This window comes from Crinia signifera, chromosome 7, assembly GCF_055691185.1.
Source record: "Crinia signifera chromosome 7, ASM5569118v1, whole genome shotgun sequence".
Classification (NCBI taxonomy): domain Eukaryota; kingdom Metazoa; phylum Chordata; class Amphibia; order Anura; family Myobatrachidae; genus Crinia; species Crinia signifera.
Window position 1 is genome coordinate 50,686,498 of NC_139223.1, and position 20,344 is coordinate 50,706,841.

Consider the following 20,344-nt stretch of genomic DNA (forward strand, 5'->3'; position numbering starts at 1 on the left):
GGCTGGCTTGGCAATTTCCCCCGCGCGTCGCTGGCGCTGCTTTTCAGAGATTGGATGCAGGCAGTGGGAGCCAGTGGGAGCCATCATAATGATTATTTTTTATTTTAAATAGTAATTTTGTCCTTCAAACTTTGCTTTAGTCAAAGAATGCTCCTTTTGCAGCAATTACAGCATTGCAGACCTTTGGCATTCTAGCTGAAGACATTTCCATACCTCCCAACTTTTGCATCCCAGCAGGCGGGATGCTGCTGCTGCGCGCCGCAGGCGCGCCTAAATTTTCGGGGGACGTGGCCTAATTTGGGGGCATGGCCTATACTCGTGGCTCTTCTGCGAGGCCACGCCCCCATTTTGCCGCTATGGGGGCATGACCCAGAGGCTCTGTGAGCCTCTAGCCATGCCCCCAGCCCCCTGGCTGCGGGAATAGACGCTGTGCGCATGCGCACAGCGTTTATTCCCCGCTGCTTAACAGCTGACAGGGGGGACTCCCAACAGCCCCCCCCACACCGCGGGACACTGCCGCCCGCGGGTGGGACATCGGGACAGGCCCTGACAATCGGGACTGTCCCGATAAAATCGGGATTGTTGGGAGGTATGCATTTCACCCCACGCTTCCTCCCACAAGTTGTATTAACTTGAAGGACACTTCTTGCATACAATACCCACAGCTCAATGGGGTTGAAATCCGGTGACTGCATCGGCCACTCCATTACAGACACAATACCAGATGCCTGCTTCCTCCCTAAATAGTTATTGCATTATTTGGAGGTTTGCTTTGGGTCATTGCCCTGTTGGAGGAGGAAATTGGCTCCAATCAAGCGCTGTCCACAGGGTATGGCATGGCATTGAAAAATGGAGTGATAGCCTTCCTTATTCAAAATCCCTTTTACCTTGTACAAATCTCCCATTTTACAGGCAGAAAATCAGCCCAGACCATCATATTACCTCCACCATGCTTGACAGCACTCTTCCAGCATCTTTTCTAATCTTCCTGCGATTAGGAAACACAATGCTGTGTACCATTAGAACATTGGAGTGATGGTTGCTGGAAATGGGCCTCTATACACCTATGTAGATATTCCTATAAAAGTCAGACGTTTGGAGCAGTAGTATAGTCATTTACCACATTAACATCGTATAAAGTGTATTTCTGATTCATTTAATGTTATCTTCATTGAAAGTCTAAGTGACCCCAAACTTTTGTATGTATCACGCTGCCTCCTTATATCTGTATGTGCTACACCAGTGGTTCTCAACCTCGGTCCTCAATGACCCCCCTACAGTCCATGTTCTCCAGGTCTCCACACAGAATCACAGGTAAAATAATCAGCTCCACCTTTGATTTTTTAAATGCATCTGTGAATAACGAGTGCACCTGTGCACCTGCCGGGTGACCTGGAACACGTGCACTGTTGGGGGAAAGGAGGGTGAGAACCAGCGTGCTACACTATCCCTTCCTCCTCTTTTATTATCTGTATGTGTTACACTAGGCCTCTACTGTCCCCATATCTGTATGTTGTGCTGACCCCTACGTCCTTGGGTATCTGATAGTGCGGCACTGAACTTACACCACACTAACTAAGGGTATGGGTCATTGTGTCGACCCAAATTAGGTTGAAATGCATAAGGTCGACCGCTGAAGGTCAACAGGGCTTACGTCGACACATAAAATAGGTCAACAGAACTAATGGCAGGATTGGGCGGTCAACACAAGCATTCAACACAAGCATTATGTTGACAGAGGGAAGGTTGACAGTCATAAGATCGACATGAGTTTTTCACATGTTTTTTTACCCAACTGTCAACATAGTTGACAAGGACACAGTCAAAGTGTACCGTGTCCCCTCAAATGGCTCGCTGTGAATGCCATGCTTTGGGCCAGATTTGGTGAAGTGTAAATGTGTGGGGGCCGACCATTCAGCCTGACATTCTTTGAATCATTAATCACATCAGAATGGCCCCCACTCTGCCCCCATTCACTCTATGTCCCCCAGCCTGCCCCTTCACTGTATTTCCCCCAGCCTGCCCCCATTCACTGTATGTCCCCCAGCCTGCCCCTCCTTCACTGTATGTCCCCCATTCACTGTATGTTCCCCACTCTGCACCCATTCACTCTGTCCCCCAGCCTTTCCCCCCTTCTCTTAATGTCCATCAGTGCCTCCATTCATTGTATGACCCCAAGCCTGACCCTCCTTCACTGTATGACTCCCATTCACTATGTACGCCACTCTGCCCCCATTTGCTGTATGTCCCCCAGCCTGCCCCTGCTCCCCCTTCTCTGAATGGCCATCACTGCCTCCATTCACTGTATGTCCCCCAGCCTGACCCTCCTTCACTGTATATCCCCCACTCTGCCCCCTCCCTTCTCTGTATGTTTCCCAGCCCCTTGTGTGAGCCAGAGGATGGAGATGCAAAGCAGGCACTGCAAGGACAGGAGATGCTTGGGCTCCCGCTGCTGCCCTCCTCCGCTCTGCATGTTACAGGAGCAAGGTTCCCCCTTCCTGCCCCCCTCCCCAAACACTGCTGTCACTGTGATTGTGGAGTAGGGTGATATACAATTGCAGCAGCAGGTGTAGGATGCCAAACACATCTGACTGTGGCGGCCGGCACCTCCTCACTGCAGCAGACAGCAAGGTAAAGGCGCGCTCGTGGGGGCCCCACCTTTAGTGTCCTGTGCTGTGCTTTCCACATCTGATGCTCTGCCCACTTCCAGCTGGAGGCTGCGGGCCACTTGAAATGACAGTACGGGCCGCAATTGGCCCCCGGGCCTGACTTTGGACATGCCTGCCCTAATTAAATGCTTAAGATGCATTAAGATTAAAAAGTGATAAAATGGAGAGTGATAAACAACCAGCCAATCAGCTCCTACCTGCCATTTCACAGACTGTGTTTGAGAAATGTCAGGTAGGAGCTGATTGGCTGGCTGTATATCACTCTCCATTTCATCACTTTTGAAGCTTAGTGCATCTGGCCCTCTATTCTGGATCTGGACTACAGATCAGCCACTAGTGGCCTCCATAAGCCTGTGCCCATAGACCATCTATATATCCTGATTCCCCTGGGTCCTTGTTATGACCCTGCATTTAATGGGCTATATAACCAGAGTGACACATATAATACAGACTGTATCTGTCCCCTCACTTTCATGACTTATTATTGAAGCCACGAATGGAGCTACAGTATATTTTCAGAGAGTAATTTAGCTGTATTTAGTCCAAGTGAAATCATAGCAAAATAATTCTGCCCTGAACCTCCCCATCTTCTGCAGTCGGACATGCAGAGCTTATTCAACAGTGCACTTCTCAATGCCGTAAGTGGGCCTTTAATTACAGGGTGGACTATAGGCAGGGCCGCAACCAGGGGGCGCTAGGTGGTCGCATGCCATAGGTGCTGGATGTGATACCCATATATGTGCATGCAGGGCCGCCAACAGGGGGGTGCTATGGGTACAACTGTCCTGGGCCCCGACCTCTGGAAGGGCCTGGGCAGCTCATTTTGCCCACAGCAACCCTCCACTGCATGCTGCCTGTGCTGCGCTTGGTCCTCACTCAGCAGGTCCCAAAGCACAGGCTTCATCAATGCTGGCGGGCTCGAGTGACGAAAATCACAAGTGTACATTAATTCCCGTTTTGAGTGTAACAAAAAAGTTTACAAAGAATCTCTCCATGTCTGTGAGCGACTTTGCAATGCATGATGACTGTTAATACCCAGGGTTTCATAATGAAAACCTTTCGGGGGGCTGGGGGGGATATATAGAATTTGACAATATCAATCCCCCCCCCTCCCTTTCCTCAAAGCAGTGTCGGCAGTCACATGGCATCAGAGCTGTGCTGATTCGTGTTGCTGTCAGTGAGATGAAGCCCTTTGAGATGTGTCTTAGTTATTTTTGTCCTTCATGAAACAGAATAGATTTGTTAGGAAGGATATGGAGACGGTATTATGAGCGCGAGCAGTGATAGGACTGTCACAGTTACTGCTTCTCCCTCTTTGATCAGGGCTGATGTATGAGCAGATAGTTGTACACTGCGAAATTACAGAAGGAGAAAAATGGCCTCAAAAGAGATAACGGTTTATTTATCAGCACTTCAAGGGAGGAAGTCAAATTCTGACGAGTCCTCTTTCTGAGGATCACACAACCCTAATTATCTGAAATACGGTTTAACTCTTTCTTTTTGGCGTGCTGCTGCGTGGAAGCATGGTTTCATCAAACAGTGCAAATAAATATATATATATATATATATATATATGGTTTAACATAAACATCCATTCGCATGCCAGTGGGAACCTCCCCCATCTTTCGATGGTCGCCAATCATCGAATGATGGTAAAGGCGCACACATATGTAATGGTGGTCCAGGCCACCCATACATATGTGCGTAGAACTCCAGGGAATAGGGCCGGCAGCTGATGTCCGGTCATATTAGCTGTCCGCCCCCCGCCCCCCCCCCCCCCCCACACACACACACGTGCGTCACAAACGCATTAGCATATGTTCATATATTGTATTCTATTTTCTTTTTATGCTTCAATAAACAAAAGTTTATATAAAAGAAAAATACTGTAGAAATTCTGGTACTTATGTACTAACTGGGCTGCCGATTTTGACATGGAATTCAATGGAAAAGGGGTTCTTTTCATACCCCTACTATCCAAGTGGGCATGGAGTTGGATATAAACCTGTGGCGAGCGTAGCGAGCCCCCGAGCCCGAAGCGTGGCGAGCGTAGCGAGCCCAGCGAGGGGACACAGAATACCGTCCGCTCGCCACGCTTCGGGCTCGGTGGCTCGCTACGCTCGCCACAGGTTTATATCCAACTCCATGCCCACTTGGATAGTAGGGGTATGAAAAGGACCCCTTTTTCCCATTGAATTCCATGTTAAAATGGACTCAGTCCATTTTAACATTGAATCCTATGGAAAAATCGGGGCATCGCATCGCATCGCATCTGATTGTATGCCTTAAGTTAAGGCATACAATCAAAAAATCGGCAGCCCAGATAATACATAAGTACCGAAATTCCTTATAACTGGATGACGGTGTGTGGCACAATTTAGTATTACTAACAGAGAGGACCCTAGGCATGGACAGTACTGGCAAATACCTAGGGGCATTTAGGCAAGCTGGGCATATAAGCTCAGAGGTCTTGGTTGACAGTGGCTGGCCTCCGATGGCAGCAGATCGGCAGAAAACCTGCTCGGCCCGGGACCGATAATACAGCTCCTGCAACTTCTGATGCTATGGTCACGTCTACATCATTCACAGCAGAGAGTGTGCCGTAGATGAAACATAGGATAGGCAGCAATGGTAAGTCAATTGTGAGGGCTTGTTCTAGATATTGGGTTGCTGGAGATCCTCAAGGGGGAGATATTTGAGAGCTGGAGACACATGGTGGGGGGAGACTTGATGGCTGGGGACTTACAAGAGGGAGATATTTGAGAGCTGGAGACACATGGTGGGGGGAGACTTGATGGCTGGGGACTTACAAGAGGGAGATATTTGATGGCTGGAGCCTGTGTGGGGGAGACGATGTCTGAAGACACATAAGTAGGAAAGTAGGAAATCAGAAAAAAAGAGTGTATCTTTTAGCCTTGCGGCTAAAGGAAAAACCTATGGGGGGGATGTCAAAACCCCTAAGAGGGTACAAGTAAAAAAAAGGTGAAGTGCTAGAAATAAAGGTACTTATGTATTATCTGGGCTCCCATGTTAAATGCACCCCATTTTTCATACCCCTACTATCCAACTACGCATGGAGTTGATTTTATATAGTGTGGCGAGCGCAGCGAGCCACCGTGCCCGAAGCGTGGCGAGCGCAGCGAGCCCCGCGAGGGGACGCGGTCTCATAAGAAAAACGGGAGCCCAGATATTACATAAGTACCAAAATTTGTTTCATTGTCCTACTGACAACTTTATCAAAGGTTGATCTCCCCTGCTGCCGCTACTGACCCCGCCGGGTGCTTCGGTCCCTGTACCACGTCAGTGCTTGGCCGAGGGGGTCCGGTGGGCAGCCTGGATTGGGGGGTCCCAGGTCTGTGGCGGGTCCGGCATCGATACCGGTATCGGCTCCCGAGACCGGGCGCCGCAATCTTGGCTGTGTCACGTGACCGGCAGGCGGGGATGATTTATCCCTTCTGAGGATAGGGGGCTGGTCTGTGCTGGCTGGGCAGGTCTATAAAATCCAGCAGGGTGTAAGCCTCAGTGTTGGTACAATGCCTCAGCTGACAGCAGCATAATCCTACAGCAGCCTCCAGTGTCTATGAATGGTACTACAGTTCCAGTCCCAGCTCAGCTTTAGAATCCTGCATTTGCCTGATCTCTGAACCAGCTTGTTCCCGTCTCCAGTTATTCCCAAGCCAAGTTGGCCATTAAGTTACCGTTAGACTTCACCCAGAGTTCCCAAGCCAAGTCGGCCATTTAAGTTACAGTTATATTTCTCCAGGAGTTCCCAAGCCAAGTTGGCCATTTAAGTTACAGTTATATTTCTCCAGGAGTTCCCAAGCCAAGTCGGCCATTTAAGTTACAGTTATTCGTCACCCAGACTTTCCCAAGCCAAGTTGGCCCTTTAAGTTCAGCCTCGTTATTCAGAAGCCTAGTCTGACATTTTACGGTCCTGCATCAACTGCAGGCTGGTTGTCAGCAGGGAATTTGGAAAATTCAGGTACCCGGGGATGCATTCCATAAACCACAAAGAATGGAGTGGATCGGCTGGCACTGTGGTAGTGTTGTTGTGGGAGAACTCCGCCCACGGGAGTAGCTCTGACCAGTTATCCTGAGAAGATGAGAGATATAATCGCAAGAAAGTCTCCAGGTCCTGGTTCACCCTTTTGGTCTGCCCTTTGGTTTGAGGGTAATATGCCATTGAAAACTTCAGTTGAATATGCAAAGCAGAACATAAAGCCCACCAAAACCTTGCCACAAATTGCACACCCCGGTCTGAGATGATCTCCTCTGGAAGAATATGAAGCTGGAATATGTGAGTAATGAACAGTTGAGCCAAAGTAGGAGCACTGGGAAGGCCTTTTAGGGGCACAAATTGGGCCATCTTAGAGAAGCGGTCGATTATAACCCAAATGGTAGTGTAGTCATTGGATGGGGGCAAATCTGTGATAAAGTCCATGGCCAGGTGTGACCACACACGAGTCGGAATAGGCAATGGCAACAGTTTTCCTGCTGGAGCTTGATGAGAAGTTTTATGTTGCCCACATACCGGGCATGAAGATACAAAAGACTGGACGTCAGTCCGCATAGATGGCCACCAATATGACCAAGGCAAGAATTCCAATGTTTTCTGGATTACAGAGTGTCCAGAGAATTTAGACTGATGTGCCGTTGCAGCAACTTTTCCCTTAGGGACAGGGGTAGGAAAGTCTTCCCTACCGGTGGCGTAGATACCCGAGTAGAAGCAAACACCACGGGATCGAGAACTGGTTTGACAGGAGTCTCCTCTTCGGAGGGGGACAATGACCGGGATAAGGCATCGGCTTTGATGTTTTAAGAGCCAGGACGGAAGGATAATCTGAACTCAAAACTGGTAAAAAATAGGGTCCACCGAGATAGTCGTGGATTAAGGCAATGGGTGGTACGGAGGTACAATAGATTCTTGTGGTCTGTGAACACTGTGAGAGGATGCTGAATGCCCTCCAAGAGGTAATTCCATTCCTCTTGTTCCCCAAAGGCATAGTTGCGTTCTGCGGGTGAGAACATCTTCGAAAAGAATCTACAGGGATGTAACTTCCCATCGTCACTGCGCTGAGAGAGGATAGCTCCCACTACCTCTGAAGAGGCGTCGACCTCTAAGATGAACGGACGCGTGATATCAGGTTGACAAAGTACAGGAGCCGATATGAAAGCTTGCTTCAAGGAATGGAATGCCTTTATAGCCAACGGGCTGGATTGACCCCCTTCTTCGTAAGAGCAGTGATAGGAGCAACAATTGAGGAAAAGCCCTAAATGAACTTGCGGTAATAATTAGCAAATCCTAGGAAGTGCTGGATAGCTCGTAGGGTTGTTGGCAAGGTCCAGTTCAGGATGGCACACACCTTTTGAGGGTCCATCTGGAGACCCTCCCCAGACACTATGCACCCTTGCCTCAAAGATACATTTCTCAAGCTTACAGTACAAATTATTCACTCAAAGACGTCGGAGAACCTCTTTGACTTGATTCCGATGTGACACTAGATCTCATGAAAATATTAAAAGTACCAACTACAACTACCGATGAATAAATATTTAATTCACAAAGTTTTGGAAGACGACAGGGGTATTACAGAGCCCAAATGGCATTATCAGGTATTCATAATGCCCATCCCTGGTATTAAAAGCAGTATTCCACTCATCCCCTTCATGCATCCGGATCAGGTTATATGCTCCCCATAAATCTAGTTTTGAGAAAATGGTGGCTCCTTTAATTCTATCAAAAAGTTCTGGGATGAGGGGCAAAGGATAACGATTCTTAATGGTGATTTCGTTAAGACCACAACAATCAATGCAGGCGCGGAGCGAACCATCTTTCTTTTTCACGAAGAAAAAGCCGGCCCCTGCCGGTGAAGAGGAGGGTCGAATGAATCCTTTTTTCAAATTATCAGTGGTGTACTCAGACATTGCCTTGGTCTCGTGTAGGGACAAGGGATAGATGGGGGAGGAATCTTTCCTGGCACTAGGTCAATGGGGCAATCCCACTCTCAATGCGGTGGTAAGGAATCTGTGGCTTTTTTGTTAAACACGTCGAGGAACGAACTATACGGTTCTGGAATCCCTGCCTGTCCTTCAGGTTCAGAAGCATGCAGAGAAATTACCTGGATCAGGAGAGGATCTGCATTGATGACCAATCGATATGGGGGCTATGCTTCTGTAGCCACAGGAAACCCAGTACCGGGAAAGAAGCCTGATATATGACCAAGAACTCCAACCGTTCACGATGAAGTACCCCCACCTTCATATCCAGGGGAATCGTAGTACAGAAGATTAGGCCATTCGGAATATAACTGCCATCCACTGCAGAGAGCCACACTGGAGATTTGAGGTTCTGGATAGGAATTCTGTGTTGTCGGACCAATTCTGCGGAGATGGAATTCCCAGCCGCTCCTGAGTCAAGAAGGGTGGAAGCATCTCCTGGCGAGGGGCCACGACCTGCTGTCCATACGCATCGAAACCCAAACCTCCTTGCAGGGGTCCCTGGCGAAGACCTCTGGGCAGTTAAACTTTGTGCCCTTGCTACGGAGTTCCAGCCAATACTCCCAGCCAGAGATTTATGTGCAGGTCTTACATTCAGCCCGTTAAGTTCCAAGTGCCAGTGCAGCCCACACCTGGACAGTCTCCTGAGGTGGGTCCTCATTCCCCGCCGGTAGTGACAAAGTTGTCAGTAGGACAAGGAAACATGTCAGGAGGAAGCACCTGCTGATTTTAAACAGCTCTTGGGACAATCTCTGGTTGCTTTTTGGATGCCCTTATTGGAATTGGCTCAAAGACTTTCCCACCCCTGTGTCCACAGCTGAAAACGACCCTTTTTGGGACACTACCACCTGCCAAATGTGGATTACAAACATCGCAATTGAGGACGCCTCTCCACTTGAAGACTGCTAAACATCCTCCAGTGCTGTTTACAAAATCCTGCAAGGTTAGTGGACTCCCACCTGTACTATAATCACACACTGGACCCATCCTGGGGAAACTGAACATTTCTAACCACCAACTGAGCTTTCCAAAGGGACACAAATGTGATTCCAACCTATAAGTATACAACCTTTGCCCTATTTTTATTTTATTTTTACATTGAATACTATATATGTTTATGTTTTAATAATTTAAAAACTTTCAACATTTTTATACCCATGCATTAAGTATATGTTTTATACTAATTAATAAATACTGTGTAATATTAGCACCCAATTGATCCATTTCTAGCGCTCCATCTTTTTGTTTTACTTGTACACAAGTAGGAAATATTTGATAGCTGGAGACACACAAAGGGGACTGATTTGGCTGGAAACACAAGATGGGGGAGACTTGATGGCTGAAAACATACAAGAGGGAGATATTTGATGGATGGCGACACAAGGTAGAGGGAATTAATGGCTGGAGACACACAAGTGGAAAATGGGTACTTATGTAGTATCTGGACGCCCGATTTTTTGATTGTATGCCTTAACTTAAGGCATACAATCAGATGCGATGCAATGAGATTTTCAATAGGATTCAATGTTAAAATGGTCCTGTTCATTTCCCCACTATCCAAGTGGGCATAGAATTGAATATAAACCTGTGGCGAGCGTAGCGAGCCACCGAGCCCGAAGCGTAGCGAGCGGACACGGATTCGTTAAAAAGTATTCCGCATCCCCTAGCGGGGCTCGCCACGCTTCGGGCTCGCCAAAGGTTTATATCCAACTCCATGCCCACTTGGATAGTGGGGAAAGGAAAAGGACCCCTTTTTCCCATTGAATTCTATGTTAAAATGGACTCAGACCATTTTAACATTGAATCCTATGGAAAAATCTGTACCATGGCATCGCATACGATTTGGTCGCATGCGATGCGATGCGATCCGATTTCTAAATCGGACGTCCAGATACTACATAAGTACCGGAAAATGTTTGATAGCTGGAGACGCACAGTGGGTCGAGACTTGATTGATGGCTGGAGACACAAGGGGGGAGACTTGATGGCTGAAAACATACAAGGTGGAGATATTTGATGGCTGGAGACACATAAGAGGGAAATATTTGATGGCTGAAGACACAAGGTAGAGGGACTTGATGGCTGGAGACACACAAGGGGGATATAGCCAATGGGTGAAAACATAAGGTGGGGGAGACTTGAGAGGTGGCGACACTGACAACATCTGCCTCCCCAGTCACCCACTGTTATGAGGCCATGCCCATTCAGTGAGGCCATGCACCTTTCTAGTGCACAAGCCTTGGCGCACACAAAGATTTTTTTTTCATTGTGGGAAAGGGGCAACCGCTGGTATCTTGCCTAGGGCATTAAATTGATTAGGGTCAGCCCTGATGAGTAGGTTTACCTTTGTTAACAGCCCTTCTTTAGAGTCTTTAGTGAATACATTTTTTTTTTAATGTATTATATTCTAAATTCATGTCTGCCAGAAAATAAATACTATCCCATACTGACAATATTTTGTTATTTCCGTAGCAAATTGATAGATTGCATTCTCCTACATGATAATTGACATGAGGGTAGCATAATTCAATATTCATATTGATAATAGAACCCAGTATGTCCACTGACCCTGTACAGACTTTGTTGTTAATTCAGTTGTGTTTGTCGCAAATGAAAGTATTGGAAAGCCGAGCTGATGTCAGTAATGTAAATATTAGTTACAGCTACATGTTTATAATGGATAGTTAACTGCAAGGAATTTAGATACTGTACTAGTGATAAAGCTGGTCGTGAACCAGTACAGGGGCATCTGAGGTCTTCACCAAGAACCCTTGCAAGGAGGTCTTCACCAAGAACCCTTGCAAGGAGGTCTTCACCAAGAACCCTTGCAAGGAGGTCTTCACCAAGAAGCCTTGGTCTTTTGCAGTGCCAGATGTAGACTGAAGACTAGAATATGCTGGAACACAGAATTACCAGGCGGACTGGACTGCTATAAAACTGAAGAATATCCAGACTGCTGAAGAACAGCAGTAAGGAAGCACAGGACACTCAAACACCCTTACGCAATGGGAGCACCCACAGCAACTGATCACCTTCAGCCCCGGGAGCCAGTAGAGACAGAGGCAAGCACGAACCAGCCGGACGGACAGAGGGGGTGATTCTGAATGTTTATCTGCCTCCCCCCCCCCACACACACACACATTTCCCTGTGCAACCATGCGAGGGGAAGGGGGTGTGTGTCAAAAAGACACATCCCCTCACATGCCGCCGCTGCAGGTCAAATCATTCATTGTTCGCTGACCATTGAATGATTTCTCCTGCCTTAGCAAATATAAGTCAGTCTCAGCTGGCCTATATTTGTGGCCGCCGGGACGAAGACAGGGTGGGCGGCTGAGAACGCTTTTCATGGGGGCACCCATAAAATGGCCCAGTGCCGCATCCGCCCCTCCCTCCACATTGCGAACTGAACTGCCCGGTAAGTGAGCAACTCGCTGCGGCCATTCGCAGTCGAGGTTCGTACTCGCCGCCTCGTGACACAGTGCATATGTGGTAGCCGCCACGTTAGGGGTAGATATATACCCTTGTTGTAGATATGTATATGTTATGAATGTACAGTTAATGTCATATTACAAGTCTCATAGAGAATACTTAATGCTTTGTGTAATAATTAAACCCTATAGGGGACATTAAATGTATGTCTATGGGCATGCCTCCACAGAAGGCCAGAGACTGTTCTTTTAATGGTTTTACACTGTGCTCCCCGCCAGAGAGACATTAGACAGGGAGCAACGAACTGCTGGCAGAAAACCCCTATGTCGATAAAGTTATTCAGCCCGTGCACATGACGTGCACCGTGAGCCACGAGAGCCTGGGTAAAAAAAACTGACAGCCGTTAACGGCTGTTGAGCAGTTCCCCAGAGGTTGTAAAAGCAAGCAGAGCTACGCAGCTGGAGAGGAAGCAGAGAGCGGTGCTGAGACACGGAGCACACTCACCAGGGGCTCCAGAGACGACGGCAGAGCTTCTTCCCTTCAGCGGTGACAGGCACCAGAGATCCGGCGGCTTCTCCCCTGCAAACCCAGACGTGGTGTTCCTGGGCGGGCCGCAGCGTCATAGGAAGGCGGTGTCTGCGTCATTCCGGGCGGTGACTAGGCGGTGGAGGCGGCACCGGAGGGAGTGTCCAGTCGATCCTGCAGCAGATAAGGAACAATAAAGGGGCGCGGTGAGTGACTATCCAGCCCAAAAGGGCCGCCCACTATGCCCTCAGCCCTGCCTCCCGCATCATACACTCAGCTGTTCTAGCAAGTCCCAGGGACTTGTATCACACGCATCAATCAGACTGCTTTGCTCAGTAAGAGCTGTATAAAACTGCATACAGAGCTGTAAGAGCTGCATAAAGTAAAGAGACGACGCTACATCATCTCCCAGTGTAGTCTGCACCCCCGAGTCTGGCTATAAGGTTATCTCAGCACATTAGGAGTAGTCATAGACTTCAGGACGTACGCTCCTTGCCAGCAATCCTTACTGAAGCTGTCGATGTTACAGAGAGAGAGGGACCTTATAACTAATCCAGGCTTGCTTCAGAAATAGCTAATAGACTATCATACTTGGGAGGTTTAGACTACAACTGCCAGTTAAACTAAGATTTTTCTAGGACATTGTATTTGGAGACTGATTTACTAGCAGCGGTGCTTCATCGTAATAAGAAGCCTATCCCAGCAATAGCAGGGACAGTTCACATAGCAAGGGGCTCAGGATAACAACAAAACCAATTTTGCAGTATAATCTCAGCACAGAGGAGCAATAGTTTGGAAGTGCCAGACAGCTGGGGACTGTTGTAATTTATAGACCATTCTTCGGTTTAACGCCCATTAGCCTATTCTTCCCTTTAATGCATAGACTACATCAGGACCCCGCCAAGCGACACTTACCTACTTCTTCCCAAATTTTGGATTACAAATATTCTGTTCAGGGAATAGACATTGCGACGTGGGACCTGAAAGCCTGCAACAAAGGAATAGACAGTTATTAAAAAGCGCTTGTATAACAGTTGACTATAGTCATAAAAAGAGTTAACTCTAGGTTATTATAAGAAGGAAGGATTATTGCGCAATAATAACCCATTTGTGTAATTAAAGGCCTTATAGGAAACAAAGGGTACTGTGGAAATGTTTAACATTTTAATGTAATTGATATTTAGGAAATGTTTTACCAGCAATTATTTTGCCTGTCTATCAAAGTAATAACAATCTAGTGTAACGGTTTAGACAGCGATCTCTAGAGGTCAGTGTAGTATTTATTCACATTATTTGGCATTGTAACGTGTCACCATAGTTTGTAAGTGAAGTGTTAAATCTTTATTTATTCTGCTGTCAACCAGTTGTTAGATAGTAACAGCTCACTAATGTTATGTGAGTAAATGTTTGTATTGGCATATTGATATTTCATGCCCAATAATAACCTTGATTTCAAACAGGCTTTCATCGAAAGCAGAGTTCCAGTTTAATAAAAGCAACCTTATTGTTTTATTTGTGTGTTTTATTGTAATGAACTGTCCATAAGTGTATAGCCGAATAACTTGTAAAAACAAAGCGATACTTACCTGTAAAGTAGAAGATACTTACCTGTGAGGATCACACATAGGGTGGAGAAGTTGCACAATCAGCAAACCCCCACCCCCCAACAAAAAAACCTGATAGCACAATTTTTGACTGATGACCATTATTGTGCTATCCAATTAATCAATATGATCCCTGATAAGTGCCAGGTATCTGGGGTAATTGAATAGCCCCCGGCAAATCAATTATCTGCAGTAAATAACTTCAGCAAATTGAATAGCGACCTATGTTTTATACTTCAGTACGTAAGAAGGTATTTATTTATTAACAGTTTCTTATATAGCGCATACATATTCCGCAGCGCTTTACAGAGCATAGTTATTAGCAAAAACCAGGGGCGTAACTAACTATTTAGCGTCCCCACACACACACAACACCTAACCTGCCCCCCCTTCTTACCCGCGGTCTGCGTCTCGCCCGGCTCTCTGTCGGGACCTTCCTGACGTCACGGTCCCGGCCGGCTCCTGCTGCTACAATGAAAACGGACTCTTAGAAAATGGCTGCCCCCATACTGCAGACAGAAAACTGTCTGCAGTATGGGGGCAGACATTTTCTAATTGTCAGTTTTCATTGCAGCAGGAGCCGGCCGGGACCGTGACGTCAGGAAGGTCCCGACAGAGAGCCGGGCGAGACGCAGACCGCGGGTAACTATAGCCCCGCAGCCCCCCCGGCGGCGCCCCCAATTTCTCTGCGCCCCCCCCCCCGCCACCGCGGGAGCTGCGGAGCTATAGTTACGCCACTGGCAAAAACACATAACGAATTACAGCACAAGACAGTTTAGGACAAGTACATGGTTAATATGGATAGTTGCATCAGTGGACAGGACACTGAAGCAAGCATCAGGGTGGCAGAGGTTTATATATTCTAAGAAAGGCACATGAGGAGAGAGGTATATACCAAAGCTGCACCTCATTTTGCAAAGTAATGTAAAAATATTGCTGTAGTTTTATTTTACCCATCTAATGTCCTCACAAGGTCACTGGAAGATATTATTACAAACTTGGATGGTCTCATTCTGATTAAAAATATGGAACTGGCAGCAGCTGTTTTGCTGACTTTTGCACTTTTTTTTTTTTTTTACTTACCTTTGCTACACAAAATGATCAAAACGATCCAGCTAATAAAAAAAAAATAGAGTTTTGTTTGTTAGGAAAAGAAAAATACTGCCAGGCCTATATAAGCTAATAATTATTCATGAATATAAAAACAGATGTGTAAGAAATGCATATAAAAATTGTATGTAATAAAATATATGAAATATGTTAGAATTTATTTTGGATTACATGGGCAATTTTTTTTTACCCCCCCTGTCTGAACACTGTATTTGGCAATACATAGGTATTGACAAACACCATCTGTATCATTAGATGCTAATGTGCTGCAATACTATTGGCCCAACTCACAATGCAATAATTGACTAGATTGCATGGATGGATCCATGCATGCAGGAACAGAGCTTGCGATAAAGCTCGGTCCACGCACAAACTGCGCTGGGGAGAGAGAAAGAAGAAGTCAGTGCTCTATCCTCTTGCAATTGGGAGCCCCCTTGCTCTCCCCTGCATGCCCACAGTGTCTATTCAGAAACACAGAGAGACGGAGGGCATGGCCAGCAGCCACCGATGTCCCACTGCCACCGATGCAGATGTTGGGCGGTATGGGTACATAGCACTGGCTATAATGTGTTGCAGCCCCAACATGGCCAGCCGGTATTGCCTATTCTCTCAATGGCCTCTAGAAGTTTTTTGAGAATTGGGCAGTATACAGTAGTTGTGAGCGATGAGCGACCTGGTTATGGTGAGTGTATTGTATGGTAATGATGGCAGGATTCTCATACCGGATCATGCCACTGGTGAGGAGGGGTCACTAGAGCATTACAGGCCCCAGGAACCTAACCCCAACTGCAGGGTTCCAGTCATTAGGCAGTCAGCTGCAAATTAGACCCAATGGCTAGCTATTGTCTTGTGCAGATGTGCAGGAACCGATCAGCCACATCGGAGTATATGAAACGGTCACATCTGTACCTGGCCCACTGAAGCAATCAGTCTCAATTTATGCCACACAAACACAAGGTCCATTTTATTTTCACAATCAATTTTTAATGTAGAAAAAAAAGGAACAAGAATCAATGGTAGCAGTAATCATAAATGAAGACATTACAGTGTATACAGACAAACAGTACCTAAATACATCAGGAGGTTCAGGATAATGACAGCTGTTTTGCCCAACACTATTTGAATGCGGCAATGAAACTTACAAAGTACAGTCGGAGCCCCTCTCAACTATCTTCCTTAGGTCGTGGCTCACCATGGCTATCCTATTGTTCTCAGCAGCAATGCAATACATAGAACAATATAGTAGGGGATTAGCAGAGTAATCCTATTACTCACTTAATCCTATTAAAGGGCTAAATGAGACTTCCGGTTCCGGTGCACATGAGAGGAGCTGCACCTCACGGCTGGAAACGGCGCCCTCCACCTCACCACAGAGCGGTATACCGGACAGGGAGGCTTCTTAAAGCCACAGGGGACTCAGCCTGGGAAGCAAAAATCCAAGATGGCGGCCGCGGCTCCCCCAGCACAAGAACAGACACATGGCGCACTACAGGTACCAGAATCTGAAACCCCTAGAGGCGCTGACCTCCCCCCCCCCCCCTGTAGAGGGCTCATATCAGGACATGTTTAAGACTATAAAGGAAACCATAGCCTTAATGTTCCAGGAACAGGCTGCTACCTTTAAACAAACTATTGAGGACCTGAAGGACCATTTATCACAGCTGACACAGAGTCAGCACAGCAGAAGCCCAATTAGGGACAGTCTTTCATGATGTTCAGACCCTTAAGGCAGACACCTCAGGGCTACAGAAGTCTTACCATGCCATGAATCCCTGAAAGGGCCGGCACTCTACCATTTTATAAAGGTTACACTGCCGGGTTTGCTGGGAGTGGAGTCTGACTGCGAGGATATGGTGATTGAGCGGGCTCATTGCCTAGGACCCGCGAAGAAAGGGGTTAACATGCGTCCTAGGGTGACTATCTTCAGGTGCTTGAATTATCTCCATAAGGAGCTTTTATGGACAGCATCAAGGAAAAATAAGGATATACAATGGGAAGGTCAGAAGATCTTATTGTTTCAGAACTAGTCATCAGAGGTCACAAGGGCACGAAAGGAGTTCTCCCTGATATGTGGCAGGCTTATAAAAGACAACCGCAAATTTGCCCTCTTGTACCCTGCAAGGTTACGTGTGTGTGTACTTCAAGATGGATGACGGTTCTTCAGTGTCTCCTGACTGAGCATTAAGGAAAAAGCTTGAGATGTATTATTTTACCTAAATATACCTGACTTTCCTACTTCTGCCTATTATGCAAGTTACCGTCATAGAAATCCTTTGCTGCCATTGTTGGAAGTTTGGTTAGCCTGTTGATATCTAAAGTTTTGATATCTAAAGCTTCAAAAACCGTGTGTATACGCGGTTGTTAACTGTACAATTGCTTGAAATCGAATATGTTAATTATGTGGGTTATGCTCAAATCCTTATAGAAATGGGATTCACTCGTTAATGAGCATTGGTTCTGTTGATAAATGTGTCATCACCATTTGAGGAGTCTGGATATGCCTGGGGGCCGTATGCTGTGTTATAAACTGCTGCAACAGCAGTAGTGCTATGCGTTTACACAGAAAAGTCTGCATTAATAGCATAATGCTAGGGAGGGTCTATCCCTCAACGGTTAGAATGTTTGTCTGGTTTATCTGTTTTTTTCTTTACTTTGTTTCTGTTTTTTTGGGGTTGGGAGGGGGGGGGGGTGGGATTCAGGACTCGGTCGGGTGCTTCATAAGGGTTATCCGATGGTAAATGTGATATGTCTAGTATAAAGTTTTGCTTGTGGAATGTAGGAGGGATCAATTCCCCAATTAAAATGAAGAAGCTTCTCTTATATCTGGGGAAGCAAAATGTAGATGTGATAATGCTTCAGGAAACTCACCTTACTGACACAGAACATGATAAATTGGGAGTTCTAGGTTTTAAAGTTGAGGCATATGCTGCTTTTACCTCTAAAGCTAGAGGGGTGGCCATTTTAACACGTAAGACATTGGGAGCGACAGTCACTAAATGTATAGTAGACCCGGAGGGGCGTTTTGTGGTGGTGGTGGTGGTGATCTCCATACATCAGGAGAAATTTGTGCTATGTAATTTATACACACCCAATACTTATTCTAAATTTTTTTTGCTAGCTTACTATCGAAACTGTACCCATATGCAGTTTGTGTCTAATTATATGCGGGGACTTTAATATAGTGACCATGCCCTCGCTTGATAAATCATTTAACCCTAAAGTTTGAATTTGAAGAAACTCAGGGAGCCCGAGGTGTGCTCCCACCACCACCAGTGCTGTGCCTAAACACGTGCAAAGGGGGCAGCCGTACGAACGTGTGGACCCTCTCCCAAAGGAGAAAGGCCCCATGGTTCCCCTAACCCCCCTCAACCATAAGGCCGAGGAAGGGAAAAAAGGGATCGGTGGGTCCTCTTCGCCGAAGCTCAGAGAGACCCGCGTTTCCTCCACCCCCGGAAGGGTTTTGGACGGTGGGTCCTCCGCACCCGAAGGTTTGAAGAGACCCGCTTAGGCTTCCCTCCGCCTTGCGGCTCGGGGTTGCCCTCGAGGGGACCGGGACTCTCCCCAAAAGGTGAAGAGTCCCAGCCACATTTGGGGAACGGAAGGCCCGTTAGGGACAGCCGCACTACCCAAATCAAAAAACGTGACAAAACTAACGAAAAACGTGAAGTGCTCAAAAGTGCAAATCAAAGAAAGAAATAAAAAGAGGCCCTAGCCAGAAGGCCGGGGTGGGGGTGTAAAAAGTTGTCCTACCCCATCCAAAAGGACGAGGTAAGGACGTGTAGCCTAACCTAGGGGGAAGTGCGCGGTGCAAGTGCCATTCAGTGCATGGTGCTGGACATCACCAGTGCAAATCAGGCACCCCCGAGTTACCCCGGGGGCACAGTGCAGCCTCGGGCTCCAGGCAGCCGACCAGTCAGCGTCCGACCAAGTGTTTCTCCGTCTCACCAGCAGGTACTTTCCAGCCCCTGGCATGGGAATGGGTACTCCACTGGGCTTTTCGAAAGACTCCCTTAGGGGCTGCACCCCCCTCGGAAGAGCAATCTACTCAGTCCCAGTGTTTCTCCGCTCCCAGGGTTAAGATACTAGGCTGAGCTTTTCGCTGTGCCCAGGCTGGGGCCCTACCCAGCCTGGACCAATCTACTCGGTCTCAGCTTTTCTCCGCTCCCTGGGAATGGATACTAGACTGAGCCTTTCGCTGACTCATCCTTCGGGGGCTACGAACCCCGTCAAGAGAGTCAAACTACTAAGCCCAATGTTTCTCCCCCCCTCTTACCAGTGGGTTTACGGAAACAACACCTCCTACCACTGGCAGAGGTGAAGGTACTCAGCTAGCCCTTTCACTGCTCCCGGGAAAAAACAGAGGGGTCCCACACCCTCCGCCCATCAGAGCAGCTACTCAGACAAGCCTTTCTCTATTCTCTGCCAGGAGGCCAGTCCATACCCAACTGATAAGAACAGATACTACACTTGATCTTAGCCAACCCTAAAAGACAACCTACACAACCCTCAGTGGGTATTAGGGAGTTTTCATCCCAACTCCATCTGGATGATAGCAGGAAGCTGTTACATCCAACTGAGAGAGATTATTTGTGCCTCTCGGCTGCCCATGGTACTTTGTGACGAATTGATTACATACTCCCGTCTGTGGGCCTCTGTGGCAATCTGCTTGATGCGGGTATCAAACCTATGTGTCTGTCAGATCATTCTATGATATGGATTAGACTGGAAACTGCTCTAGATGTCGGGACACATCGCCAATGGCGGTTCCCTTCCTATCTGGCGTCTTCCAAGACTTTTAGAGATGCCCTGGAGGCTAAATGGATGGAGCATCAACATACTAACAAAGACCATGGTGTAGACAGGCAGCAGATAAGGCAGTGCTGAGAGGGGAAATCATTTCCTTTGTCAATAAACATCATAAAGAAAGATCAGCAGATATAATCAAAGCCCAAGATTCGCTAACAACTACGTATGCGGTTTTTAAATCGTCCCCTACCCCAATACATAAAA